This window comes from Dryas octopetala, chromosome 5 (genome assembly GCF_963921425.1).
Source record: "Dryas octopetala chromosome 5, drDryOcto1.1, whole genome shotgun sequence".
NCBI lineage: Eukaryota > Viridiplantae > Streptophyta > Magnoliopsida > Rosales > Rosaceae > Dryas > Dryas octopetala.
Window position 1 is genome coordinate 5,744,759 of NC_141370.1, and position 25,805 is coordinate 5,770,563.

The 25,805-nt window shown below is 34.7% G+C and overlaps 4 pseudogenes; 2 read left to right on the forward strand and 2 right to left on the reverse strand.

The window, feature by feature from the left end:
- Positions 1-1,246: 1,246 nt before the first annotated feature.
- On the reverse strand, positions 1,247-14,278 carry LOC147283758 (WAT1-related protein At5g64700-like; annotated as a pseudogene).
- Positions 4,986-8,524, forward strand: LOC147283759 (uncharacterized; annotated as a pseudogene).
- On the forward strand, positions 8,777-10,328 carry LOC147283760 (uncharacterized; annotated as a pseudogene).
- A 3,005-nt stretch (positions 14,279-17,283) lies between the features above and the next one.
- Positions 17,284-23,414, reverse strand: LOC147283761 (WAT1-related protein At5g64700-like; annotated as a pseudogene).
- Positions 23,415-25,805: the final 2,391 nt, after the last annotated feature.

Below are 25,805 nucleotides of genomic sequence, written 5' to 3' on the forward strand. Positions count from 1 at the left end.
ATCAGTTACCATAGCAAACAAAAAGCCCAGAATGAAAGATGGCTTTAAGCAACCCAAGCCGGATAGAGTAATTAACAAATTGAATAAATATTGAATTTTATTTGGGTTTGAAACCAATAATAGAAGGGAAAAGAAAAGTGAATAATGAAAAGTTTATGGAAAAATGGGAGTAACTAATCGATATATGAATGGGATGAAGCTAGTGTAAAAGTTGTAGTTTGAATAAAATAATATGAAAAATATAAACAAGAGATACTGAAACTAGTTGTTGGGCCACAAAACGGGCCCGCAAGGACCATACAAGTTGGGAAAGAAATGTCATAAATCAATAATAAATTTAATAATGAGTCTTTTGAATGAGCTTGGATACAAATAATGGCATGGATAAATTTAATATATTAGTTTAAAAAATTAATGAAAATATATGGTTGTAAATGAAAATTGAATGGGTTGTAATGAAAATTTTGAAAGTTGATTTAATAAAAAAAAGAAGAATACAAACATCATTTACTATTTTACTTACACTAGGTATTGAAACTGAATTTAAAAACAGAAGCTAATAATGGAAAAATGAGAAACTGTTGTGCAAGAGTTCCTATTGCATCAGTAGTTAAAGGCCATTTTTCTAGTAGTTAACCCAAGCTATCAAACTGAAAAATATAATTAATTAATACTCCAAATTAACCTTGTTAGAAAAATCACATTTCTATCGCTTTATTACTAAAGCTGCTATTATCAATCTTAAATTTTAAAAACTGTATTATTCAGTATAAAATTTAAAATTTATGAGGACATTAATTTTCATAATATGCTTGGGAATCTGGAAATAGTTTTCCAAACATTTTTATACCAATCCATCTGGCATGCTGACTTGGCTAACCCACTTAAAATAATAAACAATGAAAACTCACAAAGAAAAAAATATACACATCTTTGTAATTTCCAATAATACTATCGTGCGTGCTCATACGTTGATTTTATTTCTGTATTATAAAATGATCGTTTATTATAAACATTAAGTTTAACTGACGAGACTAATTTTGTTTTTGGCCAGGGACTGATGAGACTAATGTAAATACAAACAATGATATACTTTACTGCCTTTTTTTTTTCCCCTTAGTTCTTTTTGATTGATTTCAATCTTTCATTTTTACAATGAAATTTGTAAAGTTTTCAATCGTAACATCGTTTCTTAATTGGGAAGCATATGATATCTGAAGGAGCTAGCTTGATTGCATTTAATAAGTCAATTAGCTTTATATGTTAAACAAATTAACAACGGTGGTTCACTGATGGTCACCTCTGGTTCTTTCACCTTGATCTGCACCTTCCTTTTCAGCTTGAAGTGGTAAGCAAGCCTGATTTTTCATGTTCTCTTCTTTGCTTTTTCCCCACAAAACACTGTAAAGGCTCACCACCAACATGATCCCACCCAAAACACTGCGAAAAGAGTTACGTGATTAGGGCCTCCTCCATCCGAATGCAAACAAAATGTTCACATGGAACAAACTTAAGCCATATGTGCAAAAATGTAAAAGCGCATTCCGCCACAAGATTCAAAATAAAATTACCCACATTTTCAAAAGAACATAGACCTATTAATTATATCTTTCAAGATATATGGTTCAATAACAAAATTGGGAACAAAAAAACGAAAAAAGTATTCACCTTCCCAAAGTAATGGCCTCTCCTAAGAGAAATACTGAGCCAATAATTGTGATGATCAGATTTAGAGGTTGTGACATGGCTTGGAAAACAGGACCCTTCTTTTCGATCACATATGTTTGCAAGTAGTATGAAACACTGGTCACCATGATTCCCTGATCATAGGTTGCAATTTACTTGACTTTTAGTATAAGCATGCTAGAAAGAATTAATGATGAAAAATGTGAGAAGTGAACTTCTATATATATATGCATGAGTGCAAATAATTAACACTGCTCCTTAGAAATCACCCATCCACTAAACTTAAGCCTACGTACTCCCTGTAATGGTGCTTTTAGCATCAACACTATGGTGATCCACTCTCAGCATGGAATCCTGTATGAGAATTTTTTATGCCAATATGCAAAAAGATTTTTTAATTAGACGGGATCCTATACGGAAATCTGAGTCCTATAAAAGAATCTTTTATGCATGAAAAACTTCTTGTATAGAATTGACATAAAAGATTCTCGTATAGGATTCCGTCTACACTAGATATGAGTATAAAGATTTACTAACCTTACTGGACATTAGAAATAAAAAAAGGGAGATACGTACTAAAATTGGATCAAAAACTCATCAAAATCTAATTAACATGAAATCTAAGAACCCGACTTAAATTGACATTATATATAGATATATATATTCTATCTTTGGTTTTCGATCTCTTTGGTTGATCCTCTGCAGTTAGGAGAAAAAAACTAATATAGCATAGCAGCTAGCTTATAACATAATTAGTTTTCTTACACAGTAAGCTACTGCAAGTAACTCCATGTTCCAGCCCAGCTTCCACTGACTAGGATTTCTTTCAAAAGCGATAGCAACAACAAATGATTGAACCGCACTTGACAGGCACTGTAGACTTGTGAAGCATAGCTTTGCTGGGTACTTTTTCAGAAGTTGGGCCTATTTTCAATAAACATGCAAATGGTAATAGACATTACATACAAACATATTATATTATATTATATATATGTTTTTTTATTTAAATATAGAAATAATAAAAGAATATTTAGTAAGCCATTTGACAGAGGAAATTACTTCTTCCTTTTTGTTCTATAGAAGTAGGATTGAAATCAAAGAGCAAGTACCTGAAGTACAAGCCACAAACTCCAACAGATAATAGAAATGAACAAGAGAAAACAACCGATGATCCATCTTGGTTGAGAATTGGATGCATGATGAGGCTGATGGTGTTGAGTGTTATGATACTCCAAAGGGTAATGATGGAGAAAGGGTTTGAAGTGGGGGCCCTTGTAAAAGACAAGGGTGGTCACACCTGTCATGGACAATACAAGACCTGCAACTTTTGCAATCCCTGCTCTTGTCCTTAAATCCACCTTCTCCATCCTGCATTTATTAATTGTAACAATATATGCCATAAATACGGATACTTAAATTTATAATCAATTATCGACAATGAATGATTATCAGAAAAAAAAAAAAAAAAAAAGTATCAATAATCAATTGAAGCTGAACAGAGTACTCAATAATTGAACACAAAGAAAGTTCGCTGCTGAGTGCTGGCTAGTTTCTAATTTTTATATATGATATGTTGCTGGACCCTTTTGATGCTGCCCCATTTAAAGGATGCTATATTAATGTAGAATCCTCTTTGTCCAAAAAAGTTGGATTGGAATTATCTGCTGTGCTTGGTTTTACATTCACTACTACAAAAATTCATATTTTTGGCGGACAATGTTGGCGGATTAGAGTTGTCCGCCACGAATACTTAAGAATTCCTGGCGGAAGATATTATCCGCCAGGATTGATAAATACTGGCGGTCTAATCCGCCAGAATTGATCAATCCTGACGGATAAATCCGCCAGGAGTAAGTGAGAGAAAAACTCCCGCGCCTCACTCAATCCTGGCGGATTGGGCCGCCAGTATTGATCAATGCTGGCGAATTAGACCGCCAGGATCGATAAGTCCTGGCGGTCCAATCCGCCAGGATTGAGTGAGAGGGAAAATTCCCGCGCTATCTCAATCCTGGTGGATTAGACCGCAAGAATCAATTAATCCTGGCGGTTCAAACTGCCAGGATTGAGTGCTTAACCTAATCCGCCCTCTTTCTTCTTCTCCTTTCTTTTCTCTTCTTCCTAGCGCCGCATCTTCCTCCTTCTCTTCTTCCTCGCGCCGATTCCTTCTTTTTCCTCCATCTTCTCCATCTTTCTTCTTCCTCCTCATCGCTGCCACCACTGCGCTCGGCTCAGGCTCCACCACCACGCTCGCCACCAAGCTCCGGTAATCTCTCTCTCTCTCTCTTATTTCTGATTTTATTTTTCAGATTTTGTTAAGTTTTTTTCTGATTTTGTTTTATAATTTGTTAGGTTTATCCAAATCTTCTCCAATTTCTTGTCTCAGAGGCCAAGATCCACTTCATTCTTGAATTCTTTGGGGGTACGCCGAATTTGATTTTTGTATATGTTAGATTATATTTAATTTTTGTATTTGTATGTCCATTTTCATTATTGCTATATATGTGATTTTTTGTGTTTTTTTTTTTTTTGCAGGCCAATTAAGTGGTGATTTTGGTGCAGCAAGATTTAAGTGTTGATTTTGATTTTACAACAAAGTTTTTCTATGACTAGCTTGGATATTTTTTTTTATATGTTGATGTGTTGAAATATGTTAATATATGTTAGATATGTTAAAAATTATATATCCTTGATTTAATTGATATATATATATATATGTATATGTTACATTTGTGTTCATTTTTTGCATTGTATGTTAATGTTAATATATTATTGGGGTAGTATGAATAATATTAATTATGTAGCTAACATACAATTATTAGGGTAGTATATATGAAAAATGTTAGTATTATGTTATTGTTCATGTATCAATGTTAAAAATAAAAATAATAGGAGAAATAAAAAAATGAAAATTTTTGGTTAAATAGATAAATAAAAAATATAACATATTAGTGAACTTAATTTATTCATTTGTTCTATTTCAAATTAAAAATAAAATTGACTGAAAATTTTTAAAAATTTGGGTTAATTAGATAAATAAATATAGAACAACTTATTTGTGGATATAATTTATTTGTTACAGTTCAAATAAAAAAAAATGGTTAAGTAGATTAACAAACATACAACTTATTTGTGAATATTTTGTAAATTTAATTTATTTGTTTGACATATATAAATAATCATAAATTGTTATTGAATATTTTTTGAATTTAATCTAATAGGTATGAATAGGTACGCCTACATGATAGGGATTGAAAGATTGTAGGCGTCAGGGTCTAGAGTTTTCATCTAAGAGGTAAAGCATGGATAGGACTTGGTTGACGATACCGCGACAGTTAGAGGCATACGTAGATGGAATTAATTTGTTTTTGGATCAAGCGGCTGCGAATGGTGTTGGGCCAGATAAATTCAAATGTCCGTGTAAAAAATGTTGCAATAAATATATTTTTGGAAGACAAACTATTGTGGATCATCTTGTTTGGCATGATATGGATAAAGATTACAAAAAAGCTTGGTGGCGGCATCATGGGGAGCCTAATATTGGAGAGCCAAATTTAAGGGAGATAGAAGATGACGTAGGAGGAGAGATGGATGGTATGCATGATTTTCTTAATGACATATTTGTTCAACCAGTAACGGAAGAAGAGGTTGGGTCATCGACACAACCTACTATTGTGGATGGGCGTCCAGCAGAGGCCGAAAGTTTTTTCAAGTTGCTTGAAGAGGCAGATCAAGAGTTGTATCCTGGTTGTAAAGAGTTTAAGAAATTGGAGGCCGTTGTAAGATTGTACCAGATCAAGTGTTTAGGGAGTTTGCCAGACAGTTTATTCACTACGTTACTAGAGTTGGTTAAAAGAATGTTGCCTGATGGAGATTGTTTGCCTGACTCGTGTTATAAGGCAAAGAAACTTATAAATGGGTTGGGTCTCACATATAAGAAGATTGATGCATGTTCTAATGATTGCATGATATATTGGAAAGACACCTCAAAATTGACTGCATGTTCGGTTTGTGGCAAATCAAGATATAAAGATAACAAAAGGAGATGATACTTCTAGAAAGAAAGTCTCAGCTAAGGTTATGTGGTACTTTCCTTTAAAATCGAGATTGAAGAGGTTTTATATGTCGAAGCATATTGTTGAACATATGAGGTGACATGCAATTGAATGTCCCAAAGATGGGTTTATGAGGCATCCGTCAGATTCTCCAGCATGGAAGCATTTAGATAATTTGTACCCCGACTTTGCGTCAGAAATTCGAAATGTGCGTTTAGGGCTGGCAAGTGATGGATTTAATCCTTTTGGCCATATGAGCAATGCCCATAGCACATGGCCTGTGGTGCTTTCTGTTTACAATTTGCCTCCATGGATGTGTATGAAGCAACCAAATTTATTATTGTCCTTGTTGATTCCAGGACCGAGAAGTCCTGGAAATGACATCGATGTGTATTTGCGATCATTAATTGATGAGTTGAATGAGTTGTGGGAGGTTGGCACTACCACGTATGATGTATTTTCAAACCAAACTTTTACGATGAAGGCTGCTGTGTTATGGACCATTAGTGATTTTCCAGCTTATGGAATGTTGTCTGGATGGAGTACGAAGGGATATAAAGCATGTCCACATTGCATAGATGATAATGTATCTGAACATTTGCCTGTGAGTCGTAAGATTTGTTATTTGGGGCATCGAAGATTTTTACCAATTGGGCATAGGTTTCGAAGGGAACAAGCAGCATTTAATGGTCATCGAGAAGATCGTCAGGCACCAAGACAGTTGAATGGGTTACAATGTCTTGAACAACTATCTAGTTTGAGGTTTACTTTTGGAAAGTATGACCAAAATGCTCATGTTGGACAAAGAAGACGAAGGCCTTCAATTTCTAGAAGTAATAACGGTCAGTGGAGAAAGAAAAGCATATTTTTTGAACTACTCTATTGGAGGCATCTTTTGATCAGACACAATCTCGATGTCATGCATATTGAAAAGAATGTATGTGATAATGTGGTTGGAACATTGTTGGATATTGCGAAGAGGACGAAGGATGGATTGGCTGCACGTGCAGATCTTGAAGTCTTGAATATAAGACATAGTCAACACCCTCGTAGAGAAGAAGATAAAACATTTTTGCCCCCGGCAATATTCACATTGAGCAAAGAAGAAAAAACCTCATTTTGCAAAGTGTTGTCTACTATTCGGGTTCCTGATGGATATTCAGCAAATTTGTCTCGATGTGTGAATGTGAATGAGAGAAAAATAAATGGGTTGAAAAGTCACGATTGCCATGTTTTAATGCAACAATTACTCCCGCTTGCGATACGTGGTGTGTTACCCAAATCTGTCACTATGATTTTACTAGAGTTGAGTGCTATCTTTAGACAGTTGTGTAGCAAGAAGGAAACTGAGGCAGCATTCAATCAACTAAACTCTAGAATTGCATTGACCTTATGTCAGATGGAGAAGATTTTCCCTCCTTCATTTTTTGATATCATGGTGCATCTTCCAATTCACTTGGCAAATGAAGCTGCTATTGCAGGACCAGTTCAATATAGATGGATGTATCCTATTGAACGGTAATGGTCATTTCCTTATGCTTAATTTGCATTAATTTTAGTTTTGATTCTCTAATATTTTTCTTCATGTTAAATATTGAAGGTATTTGCAAAAACTGAAGCGGTATGTGCGAAATAAGAGTCGTCCTGAAGGTTCTATTGCTGAAGGGTATTTGGTTGATGAAGGTTTATCTTTCTGTTCCATGTACCTTAGAGATGTTGATACTCGTCGTAATCGTAAAGGTCGAAATGCAGATGGTATTGGACGTGGAATATGTGGGGGGTTATCAATTTTTGACTCCACAGGCCAATATTTAGGTTCAAGTGAAAATGTGGAGCTTGATCTAAATGATAGGAATCGATGCCACAGATACATTCTTGATAATTGTGATGAAGTAATCCCTTTTAAAAGGCAACATGAGGACTTTTTGAGAGATAAACATCGAAGGGAAAGGTTCACTAGGCGACAAATCATGGAAATAAGCAAGTAGGAATTTCCTGAATGGTTTAAGAAACATGTAAGAATTCAATTACTAAGTTTCTAAATCATGTCGTTAATATTAATTTTTACCTAATGTTTCTACATCATTTTTTTCACAAATTAATGCAAGGCTTTATGCTAATGATCCATTAATATCCGATGACTTGCATTGGCTTGCTATCCTCCTCGCACACTTGTGACGAAATACAAAAGCCACGCTATTAATGGTTTTAGATTTCGAATAAAATCGGTGGATGATAAGCATAAGAATCAGAATTGTGGTGTATTTGTACCTGCAAATATTCCGGGTGGTGTTGGGCAAGTTAATTGCTATGGTGTTGTCACAGATATGTTTCTGGTTAGATATTGTGGTCCTACCGAGGCAGAAGATATGGGTCGTTGTGTGATGTTGTTTAAGTGTGATTGGGTTGATAGTGGAAGTCCTAGGGGTATGAAGACAGATCAATATGGTTTTACTTTGGTGAACTTCAATCGATTGGGATTTAGGGATGACCCTTTCATACTAGCTTCACAAGCAATGCAAGTATTTTATGTTGCAGATTTGATTGAAACAGATTGGCATGTAGTGGTCCGAACGCATCCGAGGGATTTTTTTGATGTATTAGAGGATAAAGATACAATTGATGATTATGCCATACCAAATCTGGATGATCAGGTACTTGACAATGAAGATATGCAAACAAGGGTTGGCGTGGAAGAGACACCTTTTGATGAAACATTACCTTTGTCCACTGAATTGGTTAATTCAATTGCTGACGATGAGCTTGATGATGATATGGATGCTTAAATTAATTTTTTTTTTTTTTGGTGTTGTTTTGTAATTGAGAACTCTTATGTAATATTTTTTTATTAGTGAATTTTTTTTGTGCTGGACTAGGTCCCGTGGTTTTTACCATTCGAGGGTTTTCCACGTTAAAATATATTTGTGTGTTTATATATTGGTTTTATAGCAATTTAATTTAATTTAATTAATTAATATTTATGTAGTATGTATTTGGTGGTGTGTATATATATATATGGTTAATTATAATTTATTTAGATGAGTGATAATGAAGAACATATGGACGAGCACCACGACGAGCAGGTTGAGACTAGTTCAAATGGTAAGCTATAGTTTGTTTATATAAAGTTTTTATTTATTCTATTATTTACAATATTTTTGTCATTCATATATATTAATTTGGATTAATATGTAGCAATGCCTCAAAGGAGAATACGTGGTCCCGGAAAGATTAAGTGGGCTGGTAAAGATCATAGGGGGAAATAGTATTGTGAATTCAGTTCGAGCGGGAAGTGTATTTCTCAAAACAGTATAGAGTTTTCGAAGTTTATATCTTCTGAAGTAAAAGATCCCAATAATGTTCCTCTAGTGCATGATTGGAGATTGGTTGATGAAGAAACAAAGAACACTTTGTGGGACAGAATACGGGTATCAATTTATTTTTTTAAAATGATATTAAAAGTAAAATGCCTGTAAATATTTTCTTGGCAAATGTTTTTTTTTTAATCTTTTATGGATGTAGGGCACTATCACTTTTCGTGATGAGGATTTGGTAAAAATGCCCGTGATTAAGACCATGACTTTGCACATTGCTGAACATGCTTACAAAGAATACAGAGCATATTTGAAAGGGAAGTACTACACTGGCAGGACAGGTCAGCGGCGGCTGAGATGTCCCAATAATGTAGATCCTGTGCAGTGGGCGAAGATGGTGGAACATTGGGCTAACCCAAAAACTCAGGTGACAACCTTTAATCAAATATTTCATAACACTAGTATGTGCAATTATAACTAATTTATATTTTGTTTGACCTTTTAGGAGATAGCTGTGAAAAATAAAGCTAATTGTTCTCAACAAACGATGAGCCATACATCAGGATCGTGGACATTTGAACGTCTTCATGAAGATTATGTGAGTATAGTTAATTTTTTTCATCTTATTGAGTTACAATTTTATTTAATTAGGGCATAGAAATATATTCTAAATTATTTTTTTAAATGGTTTAAATTTTTAGAAGAAGAAGCATGGAGTTGAACCCGATCCTGTTACTTTTTTTCGTGTCACCCACACGCGTAAAGATAATAGTTGGATTGATGTGCCATTGGAGGAGAGAGGGGTAAATATTATACCAGTTTTTTTTTTTTTTTTTTTTTCCATAATGTGTATTTTATGTTCTTAAATTTTACTTACAAATTTATTTAAATATTTGTTTATTAGATGTCCATGGAGAATTCTGTTGACTCACGGGTTGAGTCTGGAGCGGATGACACTTCTGAACTTCGCACAGAAGTGTATGTTGAGGAGATGGGTCCTGAGAGGAAAAATAGGGTTTGGCTCTATGGACATGGGGTGACACCTGAAATGGTGCCTTATGCTAGGGCTCAATCTAGTACTTCTTCTCGGAGATCATCGAAGACAAGAGAAGCTCTTTTGGAGGCACAGTGCCTCGAATGGCAGAAGAAGCAGGAGGCTATGCAGGCTAAGCAGGATGCCCAAGATGAGGCAATTGAGCTGTTAAAGGCTCAGCTACAGCAGCAGCAGCAATTGCAGCAGCAACAGTGGATGATGTTTATGCAGCAGCAACAGTAAGGGATGATGCAGACACACCTGCAGAGCTCGCATCCACAACAGCCTTCTGGCCAGAGTCAGCCTCCACATTCTCCCTATGGAATGTTCTCGATGCATCCAATGTACCAGATGCCGTTTATGCCTCAGTCACCTTTGCAAATGCCTATGTATCGACCAGAGGTACCTTCTCAGCCATCTCCTGGTGGGTCACATCATTCTACAGGTGTTGGATTTTCCGGATTGCTTTCCGGTAATTTAGGTGATGAAGAATTTATGAGACAGTTTGGTCCACAGGGAGGATCAGGGTCACATTCAGCTTCGGGTTTGGGTTCTGCTGCGGGACTTGAGTAGATTATTTTTGTTTGCCTATTTTATTTTATCTTTATTGATAGAACAATATTATTTGACATGTATTATTAATTGAAAGATTTTATGTTTATTAGTGTATAATTATTATTGGAAATGTTTTATATTAATTATTTCAAATATAATTTCATTAATTTTTTTTTATATATATTCAATAATTCTGGCGGTTGTATTCGTCAGGAAAGGATTTTTAATATATTTTATTACTTTTCCTGGCGGATACACGATCAATGCCGGCGGTTATATCCGCCAAGAATTATTGTTTTAATATATTTTATTACTTTTCCTGGCGGATACACAATCAATGCCGGCGGTTATATCCGCTAGGAAAGTAATTTTTAATATATTCTATTTCTTTTCCTGGCGGATATACTATCAATGCCGGCGGTTATATCCGCCAGGAAAATAAATTTTAATATATTCTATTTCTTTTTCTGGCGGATATACTATCAATGCCGGCGGTTATATCCGCCAGGAATTAGTTAATTCCGGCGGTTATATCCACCAGGACTTAGTTAATGCCGGCGGATATATCCGCCACGACTCAGTTAATTCCGGCGGATATATCCGCCACGACTTAGTTAATGCCGGCGGATATATCCGCCAGAAAAAGTTTAATGCCTTGTTAGCGTAAAATAGTATTCCTGACGGATTTAGACAGCTGTCCGCCAGGAAAAGTGTTTTGCCTGCGGTTTTAATGCTGGCGGAAACTCTATCCGCCACTGCTTGATATTCCTAGTGGATTTAACTATTTTTCCGCCAGAAAATTGTTTTTCCTGGCGATTTAATTCCGCCAGGAATAAATGCTTTTGTAGTAGTGATCTTAATACAAATGTAAAGATTATAAATATGTGGCATAAATTCAATTTAGGCACATAACTATGTATGTCATTTCAACGAAGTCTACAAACTCTAAAATATTTTAAATATACACTCGATTTATTATCTAAATTGAAAAATGGACTTCCGTCTATTGATTTGTTGAGAGATCAGTTAAATATCAACTTGGCTTTTGCTGACGGGAATTAATTGGGGACGTGGCGCCAACTCAGCATACCTTTCCCGCTAAATAAGCGACACATGTCCACCTGAAACGGGCTCACACACCCATCATCTTTTTCTCTCTCGTCGAACGCTCTCTTGACCATTTAGTCTCCCAAAAACATCACGTTTTCCCCCAAATTCGAATATAATCCCTCACCTGTGTTCGACGAGCGAGAAATAGATGATGGGTTTGTGAGCCCGTGTCAGAAGTTAGGTGGACATGTGTCGCCGTTTCGCTTATTTGGCAAGAAAGGTTTGCTGAGATGGCGCCACGTCGCCAAGTAATCCCGGTCAGCAAAAGCCAATCTGGCATTTAACTGATCTCTCAACGAATCAATATATGGACAGAAGTTTATTTTTCAATTTAGATAGTAGATCGGGTGTATATTTGAAATATTTTAAAGTTCGTGGACCCCGTTGAAATTACATAAATAGTTATGTGTCTAAACTGAATTTATGCCTAAATATATTGATGTAACCCACATGAATTCACATTCTCTATTTGTTTTTTATTTAATAGTTATTCTTCACTGTTAGTCTTAGTCATATATTTATTATCCAAGTTAAGGTAGAAAGTGAAAAAATGAATTAAATAGATTCATAATAGGGTTGTGAATAGAGTTATATAAATCCGTGGATTTATATTGCACAGCTAGGATAACAAGTAAAAACAAGACCAGCAGATAATCCAAATTTAACCCACACACTTGAAAAGTGTTATGAATCCATTTTTTTTTTCACTTGCACACCTTTAGATTTATAGTATATAGTTTAAATTAAAATTTAAACAAAAACAAGCAGAGAATATAAAACCCCAAAATTCACCTCAGCTGCAGTATATTTTTCATTTTCTTTTGGGTTCGATACCATAGTTCATCACTAGTAAGTTGCAATATATTCTCTCCATCTGTTTCAATAAATAAATATGCATATAATATATATATATATATATTAACTTACTAACTAGTTAGTTTTAGAACATTTATATATATATAATCTCTATTAATTCTCATTGGGTTAGAAATCACAGGCATGTCTTACCTCCTCTGACTTTTAGGTAATTGATCCAAACTTCAAATTAAGGCCACAGTACCCAAAATATCTCCTATCCCTTCCTTCTTACACATATATATATATATATATTTCATTAAGAGATTCCTCAAATAATTTTATTTAAGAGATCACTCATGTGTTCATTTTATATAGTATTTCAACGATTCGAACCGTCTATTTTTTAGATCTATATTTAAAGATCATCATTGTAAAAAATTAGACAAATCGAAAAACATTAAGCTATCAAACTTTGATCAAATAAATAGATGAACAAAATATTTTCGATAAATACTTGAAATTGTGACCATTTAATCAATGGTCAAATGGTTTCCGATTAACCTAACTTTTTACAAGAACGATTCTTCAATGTAGACCAAAAAAATAAACAGTTTCGATTGTCAAAATACAATGTGGAGTGTACCCTACAAGAGATCCCTTAAATAAGCTTATTTAAGGGCTCCCTCAATAGAAGCCTATATATATATGTATATTTTTTTTTTAAGGATTGTATTTGTTTGCACAATTATATATATATTATTTGATAGAAGGTATTTGTCTTATTGTCTATACAATTTTGATGCTCAAACAAAAACTAATTTGATTGATTTTTTATATGAATGACTTAAAATATGGACGGTTCGATCATTATTGAATTCCCCACTTTGTAATTAGCAGAGAATATCCCCACTTTATGTTAAACAAATAATTATTTCTGTATATATATATATATATATATATTATATCCTTCATTTTAATATGTTAGTTGACTAATTCATCAGAAGGATCGGAATTGAAGAATGACAAGAAGCACTGAGTACCTCAACAAAACTGCGAAGAAGAATGTTGCAACAGGTAGACAGTTGATGGTTGCTGCACACAAAGTCGCAGATGTATAGATAAGAGCAATGCAATAAGCATTTATGGCCAAAGTAATCCTGAAACGCAACATCTATCGATCACGTACTGCATATATATTTATGCATTTAAACCTTCAATATATATTTGCAGTCACCATATGATCATACACGGTTTTCTCTTTTTGAATTGATGATCGATTATCACTATAATAAGCTACAAGCCTACAACAATGACAATAATATTAAACCATGCGTACGCGCGTACCCCAAAAAAGACAGCATAAAAATCTTGCAGAAGGTCACAAAAGAAAGCGGCGTTGCATTTTTCCTGGAATATATACCAAACAAATTAGATCAATGAAATAAACCATGTTGTAATTATATTTCATATATACTATGTATACAAGGAAGGAGAAGAGAAAAAGATAATAATTAAAAAAAAAAGGTTTAATTAATTGCTTCTTTTTCTTATAAGTACCGTTCGAAAATGAAGGCGATAGGAAGTATGAACACAGTTCCGACTGTTTGTCTATAGAAGACGAATACATAACTGCTCATACCCCCATTAAACGCAGCTTTAGAGAGCAAGAGCATGCCAGCATATATTATTTGTATGAAAACTACTGCCAAGTAAGGCTTCTTTGAAGCCATTAATGATCACAGTTATGATATATATATATATATATATATCTAGCTACTTGCTAGCTAGGCCTCTGCCTTCTAAGTATATACAACTTAGAGACTGCAAATGGGAATGATGAGAATGGGCAAGAGGCTCTACTTTAATTTTCGATCACTTTGATTAGTAGTCTTTGTCAGTGGCCCACGTCCCATGCATGTTGCACCCAACTTCCAGCACCTTGATTTGCTTGAAATATTATTTTCAATATTAGAGAATCTTTTGCCCAACAAGAAAAATAATTGAGCATCTTATCAAATGTGAGACATGCAATTGTATATATTATACTCAAATATATATTGCCTTAAGACTTCACCACCTTTAATTTGGTTAATTATAATTCAGAAGTAGAATCTTATCTTAAAAAGTTTGGATGCAAAGAAGAAAAATATCTCACTTAATATATTCAATGATGAACAATTAATTATTCTATATAAAATAATTATATTTGTCATACAATTCGATGCTAAAAATCTCTCATATCCTAAACCTCCAACCCTAGTAAATATGGTGAGATTTGGAAACACGAGCAAGACTTATATATAGTACTGCACAAGAGTTGAAATTCGGTAGTGGTTTATTTATTCTCCAAAGCATTCGGTAGTTTTTTAATTGCCCACCATCGGTTTCTGTTCCATGACTGTTCCTTTTGGTCCTGTATAACATCATCAGCAATGAGTGGTTGGAATACGTTGTCGTTTTTGTTGGCGGCATTTACCAGATGGTAGTTGAGAATTCATATCTTGGATATTGTATTGAAGAGTCCTTAATTAGTGCATCTGCAGCAGCCTTCACTTGATTATCACTTGGATATTTTGCCAGGACAACAACCTTCACTTGGGCATTTCCAGTGAGGTGCAATTCTCAACTTGGGCAGAAAGACTCCATACGGGGTGGCGGACTTGACTATCATTAGAACATGTGATTTATAGTTTAATCCATTTTATAGTTCATTTATAGACGGAAACCTTAATAGTATATAAGAATTAATATATTGAGGTCCAAAAATATTGTCTAGCCACCACGGCTAGCGTTTGCTCTTCCAAAATTTCCCTCAATATTATCCTAAAATTAATGATATTTAAATTTTAAAATTTAATCCTAAAATTATTCTAATATTAGGATAATATATACATCAACTTAAAAAATGAAAAATTAGTTAAATACTAGGAAAAAAAGTATGGGTTGGTACATTTCAATTGTACCAATAGTTAAAAGAAAAACTGAAATAGAATATATAGTAGTACAAGTTAACTTATTAAAGGGAGGATAAAACTCCTAATGAGCTCCCAAATTGCATTTAGGATATGAACGTTGACACATTTCAATTATGCCAATACGAGGTTGGTATATTTGACAATACAATGTACCAAGAACAACCGATCACTTTGGAATTTTGGGAGGAGTCCAAAATCCTGGAGTTAAAAACTAACATTTATAAAGCCAACAAACCAAGTACTAAGCACTTAGAGAAGGAGAAAAATGTACTAGTTCAGATTGGAAGAGAGTACTTGTTCTTGATTAATTGTGATCGACATGATTCAACTTCCTATAGTTCACACATAATCGTAGTGAACCATCATGCTTTTTGGCGAATAGCACGGGATCTCCCCAAGGTGATGCACTTTTTGATCTTATGAAGCCCTTCTTCCTAGCTTAAATCCTCCAATTGCACCTTCAATTCTTCCAACTTAGAGAGGGTCATTCGGTAGGGTGGGATTGAGATAGGTTGAGTACCAGGTGCCAAGTCAATCATAAACTCTACTTCTCTTTGCGGTGGTACGTATTCCTCGTAAATCTTCAAGAAATACTTTGGAGTACTCGTCAAATACTGGTATCACATTACACCACTACAAGAAAAATCACTTTTTATAACATTATATTTACAACATTTAATATGTAAATGCTGTTAATTATAAATATTTATAACAATATTTAATTAAGATGTTGCATAACTATGTTACATTTTGTCTAATTAGATGCAACACCTGATTTTACATATTTACAACATCTTTACGCCTTAAAATCCCTAACCCTTACCACGTGATGAAAACGTTGTTAACTCCAGATTTTTCATGGGTTCTCATTCTTCTGCCAGATTAATTCTTCCCGCATAGAAGTTTGATAACATTATCAGCTCTCAAATCATGATTGTACAAAAGTGATTTAGATCGAATTCAACCCTAAACCTCAAAGGTACGTATGAGGTTCTTCAAAATTACCCAAAATCCAGTGGTGCTTTCTCGCTCTTTCTCCCAGTGATCTTTGTATGACAGTAGTTGTGTTAAGAAATGAAAAATCTGGTACGTACGTATCTCTACATCCTATTCTTACTTTTCATTTTTTGTTTCTTTGTTTGGGTATAGCCCACGCTAGCTAATCCAGTAGTTAGAGCTTTGGTCAATAGGGCTTGAGTAGTGGGTACCATGGTTCAAATTAAGGAAGGGTGCATAGTTGAGAGTTATCTAACTGAAGATGTATGAGGTTTAATTGGTAGTGGATACATGGAACAAGCAAGTAAAATAGGTACTCGATTGGAATTAATGATGAAATAATATTATTTGGACATACATTCACTATTGGGGTACCAATTATTTTGGATGATGATATGTTACAAATTGCTCATTGCTATGTGTTACGTAATAGTACAAAAGTTGAGCCGTATTTTGAGTAAGTTCGATGGCTATTATATTAGACAACAATTATCTTAAGTTTTTTAAAATTTTGTTTGTATTTGGTTTTATATATTAGAATGCACAAAGAAGAGTTGAAACAAGAAGATACCAGACTTAGAAATTCAAAGTACGAAAGCCTAGCTACTAGATAAGAGGCACACAGACCAATTTTGCAAATAGTTGTCAAATAAGGTGGTTGAGTATTTTTTGATTTGCTACCAATCTTCCTTTATCATTTAGATATAGTTAGTGATCCCCAACTTAATTTATATTTAAACATATTAAGGTCCAAGAAGATGGGATCATTGACACATTGTTGAACAAATTAACAACGGTGGTTCACTGATGGTCACCTCTGGTTCTTTCACCTTGATCTGCCCCTTCCTTTTCAGCTTGAAGTGGTAAGCAAGCCTGATTTTTCATGTTCTCTTCTTTGCTTTTTCCCCACAAAACACTGTAAAGGCTCACCACCAACATGATCCCACCCAAAACACTGCGAAAAGAGTTACGTGATTAGGGCATCCTCCATCCGAATGCAAACAAAATGTACACATGGAACAAACTTAAGCCATATATGCAAAAATTTAAAAGCACAGTCCGCCACAAGATTCAAAATAAAATTACCCACATTTTCAAAAGAACATAGACCTATTAATTATATCTTTCAAGATATATGGTTCAATAACAAAATTGGGAACAAAAAAACGAAAAAAGTATTCACCTTCCCAAAGTAATGGCCTCCCCTAAGAGAAATACTGAGCCAATAATTGTGATGATCAGATTTAGAGGTTGTGACATGGCTTGGAAAACAGGACCCTTCTTTTCGATCACATATGTTTGCAAGTAGTATGAAACACTGGTCACCATGATTCCCTGATCATAGGTTGCAATTTACTTGACTTAATTTTAGTATAAGCATGCTAGAAAGAATGATGAAAAATGTGAGAAGTGAACTTCTATATATATATGCATGAGTGCAAATAATTAACACTGCTCCTTAGAAATCACCCATCCACTAAACTTAAGCCTACGTACTCCATGTAATGGTGATTTTAGCATCCACACTATGGTGATCCACTCTCAGCATGGAATCCTGTATGAGAATTTTTTATGCCAATATGCAAAAAGATTTTTTAATTAGACGGGATCCTATACAGAAATCTGAGTCCTATAAAAGAATCTTTTATGCATGAAAAACTTTTTGTATAGAATTGACATAAAAGATTCTCGTATAGAATTCTGTCTACACTAGATATGAGTATAAAGGTTTACTAACCTTACTGGACATTAGAAATTAAAAAAGGGAGATACGTACTAAACTTGGATCAAAAACTCATCAAAATCTAATTAACATGAAATCTAAGAACCCGACTTAAATTGACATTATATATAGATATATATATATTCTATCTTTGGTTTTCGATCTCTTTGGTTGATCCTCTGCAGTTAGGAGAAAAGAACTAATATAGAAAAGCAGCTAGCTTATAACATAATTAGTTTTCTTACACAGTAAGCTACTGCAAGTAACTCCATGTTCCAGCCCAGCTTCCACTGACTAGGATTTCTTTCAAAAGCGATAGCAACAACAAATGATTGAACCGCACTTGACAGGCACTGTAGACTTGTGAAGCATAGCTTTGCTGGGTACTTTTTCAGAAGTTGGGCCTATTTTCAATAAACATGCAAATGGTAATAGACATTACACACAAACATATTATATTATATTATATATATGTTTTTTTATTTATATATAGAAATAATAAAAGAATATTTAGTAAGCCATTTGACAGAGGAAATTACTTCTTCCTTTTTGTTCTATAGAAGTAGGATTGAAATCAAAGAGCAAGTACCTGAAGTACAAGCCACAAACTCCAACAGATAATAGAAATGAACAAGAGAAAACAACCGATGATCCATCTTGGTTGAGAATTGGATGCATGATGAGGCTGATGGTGTTGAGTGTTATGATACTCCAAAGGGTAATGATGGAGAAAGGGTTTGAAGTGGGGGCCCTTGTAAAAGGCAAGGGTGGTCACACCTGTCATGCACAATACAAGACCTGCAACTTTTGCAATCCCTGCTCTTGTCCTTAAATCCACCTTCTCCATCCTGCATTTATTAGTTGTAACAATATATGCCATAAATACGGATACTTAAATTTATAATCAATTATCGATAATGAATGATTATCAGAAAAAAAAAAAAAAAAAAAAAGTATCAATAATCAATTGAAGCTGAACAGAGTACTCAATAATTAAACACAAAGAAAGTTCGCTGCTGAGTGCTGGCTACTTTCTAATTTTTATATATGATATGTTGCTGCACCCCTTTGATGCTGCCCCATTTAAAGGATGCTATATTAATGTAGAATCCTCTTTGTCCAAAAAAGTTGGATTGGAATTATCTGCTGTGCTTGGTTTTACATTCTTAATACAAATGTAAAGATTATAAATATATGGCATAAATTCAATTTAGATACATAACTATATATGTCATTTCAACGAGGTCCATAAACTTTAAAATATTTCAAATATACACTCGATTTATTATCTAAATTAAAAAATAGACTTCCGTCTATCGATTTGTTGAGAAATCAGTTAAATGTCAACTTACCTTTTGCTGACGGGGATTAATTGGGGACGTGGCGCCAACTCAGCATACCTTTCCCGTCAAATAAGCAACACATGTCCACCTGAAACGGGCTCACACACCCATCATCTCTTTCTCGCTCGTCGAACGCTCTCCTGACCATTTAGTCTCCCAAAATTAAACATCACGTTTTCCCCCAAATTCGAATATAATCCCTTACTTGTGTTCGACAAGCGAGAAATAGATGATGAGTTTGTGAGCCCGTGTCAGGGGTTAGGTGGACAGGTGTTGCCGTGTCGCTCATTTAGCGGGAAAGGTTTGCTGAGATGGCGCTACGTCACCAAGTAATCCCGGTCAGCAAAAGCCAAGCTGGCATTTAACTGATCTCTCAACGAATCAATGGACAGAAGTTCATTTTTCAATTTAGATAGTAGATCGGGTGTATATTTGAAATATTTTAAAGTTCGTAGACCCCGTTGAAATGACATATATAGTTATGTGTCCAAATTGAATTTATGCTTAAATATATTGATGTAACCCACATGAATTCACATTCTCTATTTGTTTTTTATTTAATAGTTGTCTTCACTGTTAGTCTTAGTCATATATTTATTATCCAAGTTAAGGTAGAAAGCGAAAAAATGAATTAAATAGATTCATAATAGGGTTGTGAATAGAGTTATATAAATCTGTGGATTTATATTGCACAGCTAGGATAACAAGTAAAAACAAAACCAGCAGATAATCTAAATTTAACCCACACACTTGAAAAGTGTTATGAATTCATTTTCTTTTTCACTTGCACACCTTTAGATTTATAATATATAGTTTAAATTAAAAATTAAACAAAAACAAGCAGAGAATATAAAACCCCAAAATTCACCTCAGCTGCAATATATTTTTCATTTTCTTTTGGGTTCAATACCATAGTTCATCACTAGTAAGTTGCAATATATTCTCTCCATCTGTTTCAATAAATAAATATGCATATAATATATATATTAACTTACTAACTAGTTAGTTTTAAAGCATTTATATATATATAATCTCTATTTCTCATTGGGTTAGAAACCATAGGCTTGTCTTACCTCCTCTGACTTTTAGGTAATTGATCCAAACTTCAAATTAAGGCCACAGTACCCAAAATATCTGCTATCCCCTTCCTTCTTACATATATATATATATTCCATTAAGAGATTCCTCAAATAATTTTATTTAAGGGATCGCTCATGGGGTCCATTTCATATAGTATTTCAACGATTTGAACCGTCCATTTTTTAGATCTATATTTAAAGATCATCATTGTAAAAAATTAGACAAATAGATGAACAAAATATTTTCGATAAACACTTGAAATTGTGACCATTTAATCAATGGCCAAATGGTTTCCGATTAATCTAACGTTTTACAAGGACGATCCTTCAATGTAGACCAAAAAAATAAAAAATTTCAATTGTCAAAATACAATGTGGAGTGGACCTTACAAGAGATTCCTTAAATAAGCTTATTTAATGGCTCCCTCAATAGAAACCTATATATATATATATATTTTTTTTTTTACGAATTGTATTTGTTTGCACAGTTATATATATATATTATTGGGCAAATTACACAAAAGTACCTCAACTAACCACCCTATATCACTTGAGTACCCCAATTAAAAAAAGTTGCTCGTAGGTACCTCAATTACTGATTTTGCACTCCCAGGTACCTCCGTCAACTTTTCCGTCAGGCCTGCCGTTAATTGCCTACGTGGCACACTAGAAACATGCCACGTGGACAAAAAAAATTTTAAAAATAAAAATGTTTTTAAAAAATAAACTAATTATTTAAAAAAACAAAAAAAAATTTAAAAACTCAAAAACTCAAAAAAAAAAAACAAAAAAATGGAGTTGCAGGGGAGTTGCAGCCAGCCTCCCTTCGCCTCCCACCCTTCCCTCCGAGACCCACCCAACCCAGCCACCCACCCCTCCGACCCCAGCCACCTTGCCGCCGACCCCAGCCACCATGCCGCCGACCCACCCCTTCTCTTTCCACGCCCTTCTCCTCTCTCTCTCTCTCTCTCCCCGAAACCCCAGCCCAAGCCCAACCAGAGCCTAGTGACCCACCCCCTCCTCCCTTTGCCTCCCCCAGTGACCCACCCACTTCCCTCCCATCTCCGGCCACCAGCTCCATCTCTCTCTTTATGTCATTCTCTTTCCCTCTGTTTCTCTATCTCTCTCTCTCTCTTATAGATCTGAACGAAGGTGGAGCTCAGGGCAGGCGGGCGGGTCGGGGCTGGGGTTTCGGGGAGAGAGAGAGAGAGAGAGAAAGAGTGAGGTACAGAGAGAAGAGATGGGAGGGGAGAGAAAGGGGGTGGGTGGCTCGGTCGGGGAGAGAGAGAGAGAGAGCGAGGCAGAGAGAGAAAGTGAGGGGCGAGGAGAGAGAGAGAGAGAGTGAGGCAGAGAGAGGAGAGAGGGGGTGAGTGGTTGAGTGGGTCGGCGGTGTGGTGGGTGGATCGACGACATGGTAGCTGGGGTCGGAGGGGGGGATGGCTGGGTTGGGTGGGTCTCGGAGGGAGAGGTGGGAGGCGGAGGGAGGCTCCTGCAACTCCATTTTTTTTTGTTTTTTTTTGAGTTTTTAATTTTTTTTTGTTTTTTTAAATAATTAGTTTATTTTTTAAAACATTTTTTATTTTTAAAATTTTTTTTGTCCACGTGGCATGTTTCTAGTGTGCCACGTAGGCAATTAACGGCAGGCCTGATGGAAAAGTTGACGGAGGTACCTGGGTGTGCAAAATCAGTAATTGAGGTACCTACGAGCAACTTTTTTTAATTGGGGTACTCAAGTGATATAGGGTGGTTAGTTGAGGTACTTTTGTGTAATTTGCCCTATATTATTTGATAGAAGGTATTTGTCTTATTGTCTATACAATTTTGATGCCCAAACAATAACTAATTTGATTGATTTTTTATATGAATGACTTAAAATATGGACGGTCTGATCATTGAATTCCCCACTCTGTGATTAGCGGAGAATATCCCCACTTTATGTTAAGCAAATAATTATTTCTGTATATATATATATATATATATTATATCCTTAATTTTAATATGTTAGTTGACTAATTCATCAGAAGGATCGGAATTGAAGAATGACAAGAAGCATTGAGTACCTCAAGAAAACTGCGAAGAAGAATGTTGCAACAGGTAGACAGTTGATGGTTGCTGCACACAAAGTCGCAGATGTATAGATAAGAGCAATGCAATAAGCATTTATGGCCAAAGTAATCCTGAAACGCAACATCTATCGATCACGTACTGCATATATATTTATGCATTTAAACCTTCAATATATATTTGCAGTCACCATATGATCATACACGGTTTTCTCTTTTTGAATTGATGATCGATTATCACTATAATAAGCTACAAGCCTACAACAATGACAATAATATTAAACCATGCGTACGCGCGTACCCCAAAAAAGACAGCATAAAAATCTTGCAGAAGGTCACAAAAGAAAGCGGCGTTGCATTTTTCCTGGAATATATACCAAACAAATTAGATCAATGAAATAAACCATGTTGTAATTATATTTCATATATACTATGTATACAAGGAAGGAGAAGAGAAAAAGATAATAATTAAAAAAAAAAGGTTTAATTAATTGCTTCTTTTTCTTATAAGTACCGTTCGAAAATGAAGGCGATAGGAAGTATGAACACAGTTCCGACTGTTTGTCTATAGAAGACGAATACATAACTGCTCATACCCCCATTAAACGCAGCTTTAGAGAGCAAGAGCATGCCAGCATATATTATTTGTATGAAAACTACTGCCAAGTAAGGCTTCTTTGAAGCCATTAATGATCACAGTTATGATATATATATATATATATATATATCTAGCTACTTGCTAGCTAGGCCTCTGCCTTCTAAGTATATACAACTTAGAGACTGCAAATGGGAATGATGAGAATGGGCAAGAGGCTCTACTTTAATTTTCGATCACTTTGATTAGTAGTCTTTGTCAGTGGCCCACGTCCCATGCATGTTGCACCCAACTTCCAGCACCTTGATTTGCTTGAAATATTATTTTCAATATTAGAGAATCTTTTGCCCAACAAGAAAAATAATTGAGCATCTTATCAAATGTGAGACATGCAATTGTATATATTATACTCAAATATATATTGCCTTAAGACTTCACCACCTTTAATTTGGTTAATTATAATTCAGAAGTAGAATCTTATCTTAAAAAGTTTGGATGCAAAGAAGAAAAATATCTCACTTAATATATTCAATGATGAACAATTAATTATTCTATATAAAATAATTATATTTGTCATACAATTCGATGCTAAAAATCTCTCATATCCTAAACCTCCAACCCTAGTAAATATGGTGAGATTTGGAAACACGAGCAAGACTTATATATAGTACTGCACAAGAGTTGAAATTCGGTAGTGGTTTATTTATTCTCCAAAGCATTCGGTAGTTTTTTAATTGCCCACCATCGGTTTCTGTTCCATGACTGTTCCTTTTGGTCCTGTATAACATCATCAGCAATGAGTGGTTGGAATACGTTGTCGTTTTTGTTGGCGGCATTTACCAGATGGTAGTTGAGAATTCATATCTTGGATATTGTATTGAAGAGTCCTTAATTAGTGCATCTGCAGCAGCCTTCACTTGATTATCACTTGGATATTTTGCCAGGACAACAACCTTCACTTGGGCATTTCCAGTGAGGTGCAATTCTCAACTTGGGCAGAAAGACTCCATACGGGGTGGCGGACTTGACTATCATTAGAACATGTGATTTATAGTTTAATCCATTTTATAGTTCATTTATAGACGGAAACCTTAATAGTATATAAGAATTAATATATTGAGGTCCAAAAATATTGTCTAGCCACCACGGCTAGCGTTTGCTCTTCCAAAATTTCCCTCAATATTATCCTAAAATTAATGATATTTAAATTTTAAAATTTAATCCTAAAATTATTCTAATATTAGGATAATATATACATCAACTTAAAAAATGAAAAATTAGTTAAATACTAGGAAAAAAAGTATGGGTTGGTACATTTCAATTGTACCAATAGTTAAAAGAAAAACTGAAATAGAATATATAGTAGTACAAGTTAACTTATTAAAGGGAGGATAAAACTCCTAATGAGCTCCCAAATTGCATTTAGGATATGAACGTTGACACATTTCAATTATGCCAATACGAGGTTGGTATATTTGACAATACAATGTACCAAGAACAACCGATCACTTTGGAATTTTGGGAGGAGTCCAAAATCCTGGAGTTAAAAACTAACATTTATAAAGCCAACAAACCAAGTACTAAGCACTTAGAGAAGGAGAAAAATGTACTAGTTCAGATTGGAAGAGAGTACTTGTTCTTGATTAATTGTGATCGACATGATTCAACTTCCTATAGTTCACACATAATCGTAGTGAACCATCATGCTTTTTGGCGAATAGCACGGGATCTCCCCAAGGTGATGCACTTTTTGATCTTATGAAGCCCTTCTTCCTAGCTTAAATCCTCCAATTGCACCTTCAATTCTTCCAACTTAGAGAGGGTCATTCGGTAGGGTGGGATTGAGATAGGTTGAGTACCAGGTGCCAAGTCAATCATAAACTCTACTTCTCTTTGCGGTGGTACGTATTCCTCGTAAATCTTCAAGAAATACTTTGGAGTACTCGTCAAATACTGGTATCACATTACACCACTACAAGAAAAATCACTTTTTATAACATTATATTTACAACATTTAATATGTAAATGCTGTTAATTATAAATATTTATAACAATATTTAATTAAGATGTTGCATAACTATGTTACATTTTGTCTAATTAGATGCAACACCTGATTTTACATATTTACAACATCTTTACGCCTTAAAATCCCTAACCCTTACCACGTGATGAAAACGTTGTTAACTCCAGATTTTTCATGGGTTCTCATTCTTCTGCCAGATTAATTCTTCCCGCATAGAAGTTTGATAACATTATCAGCTCTCAAATCATGATTGTACAAAAGTGATTTAGATCGAATTCAACCCTAAACCTCAAAGGTACGTATGAGGTTCTTCAAAATTACCCAAAATCCAGTGGTGCTTTCTCGCTCTTTCTCCCAGTGATCTTTGTATGACAGTAGTTGTGTTAAGAAATGAAAAATCTGGTACGTACGTATCTCTACATCCTATTCTTACTTTTCATTTTTTGTTTCTTTGTTTGGG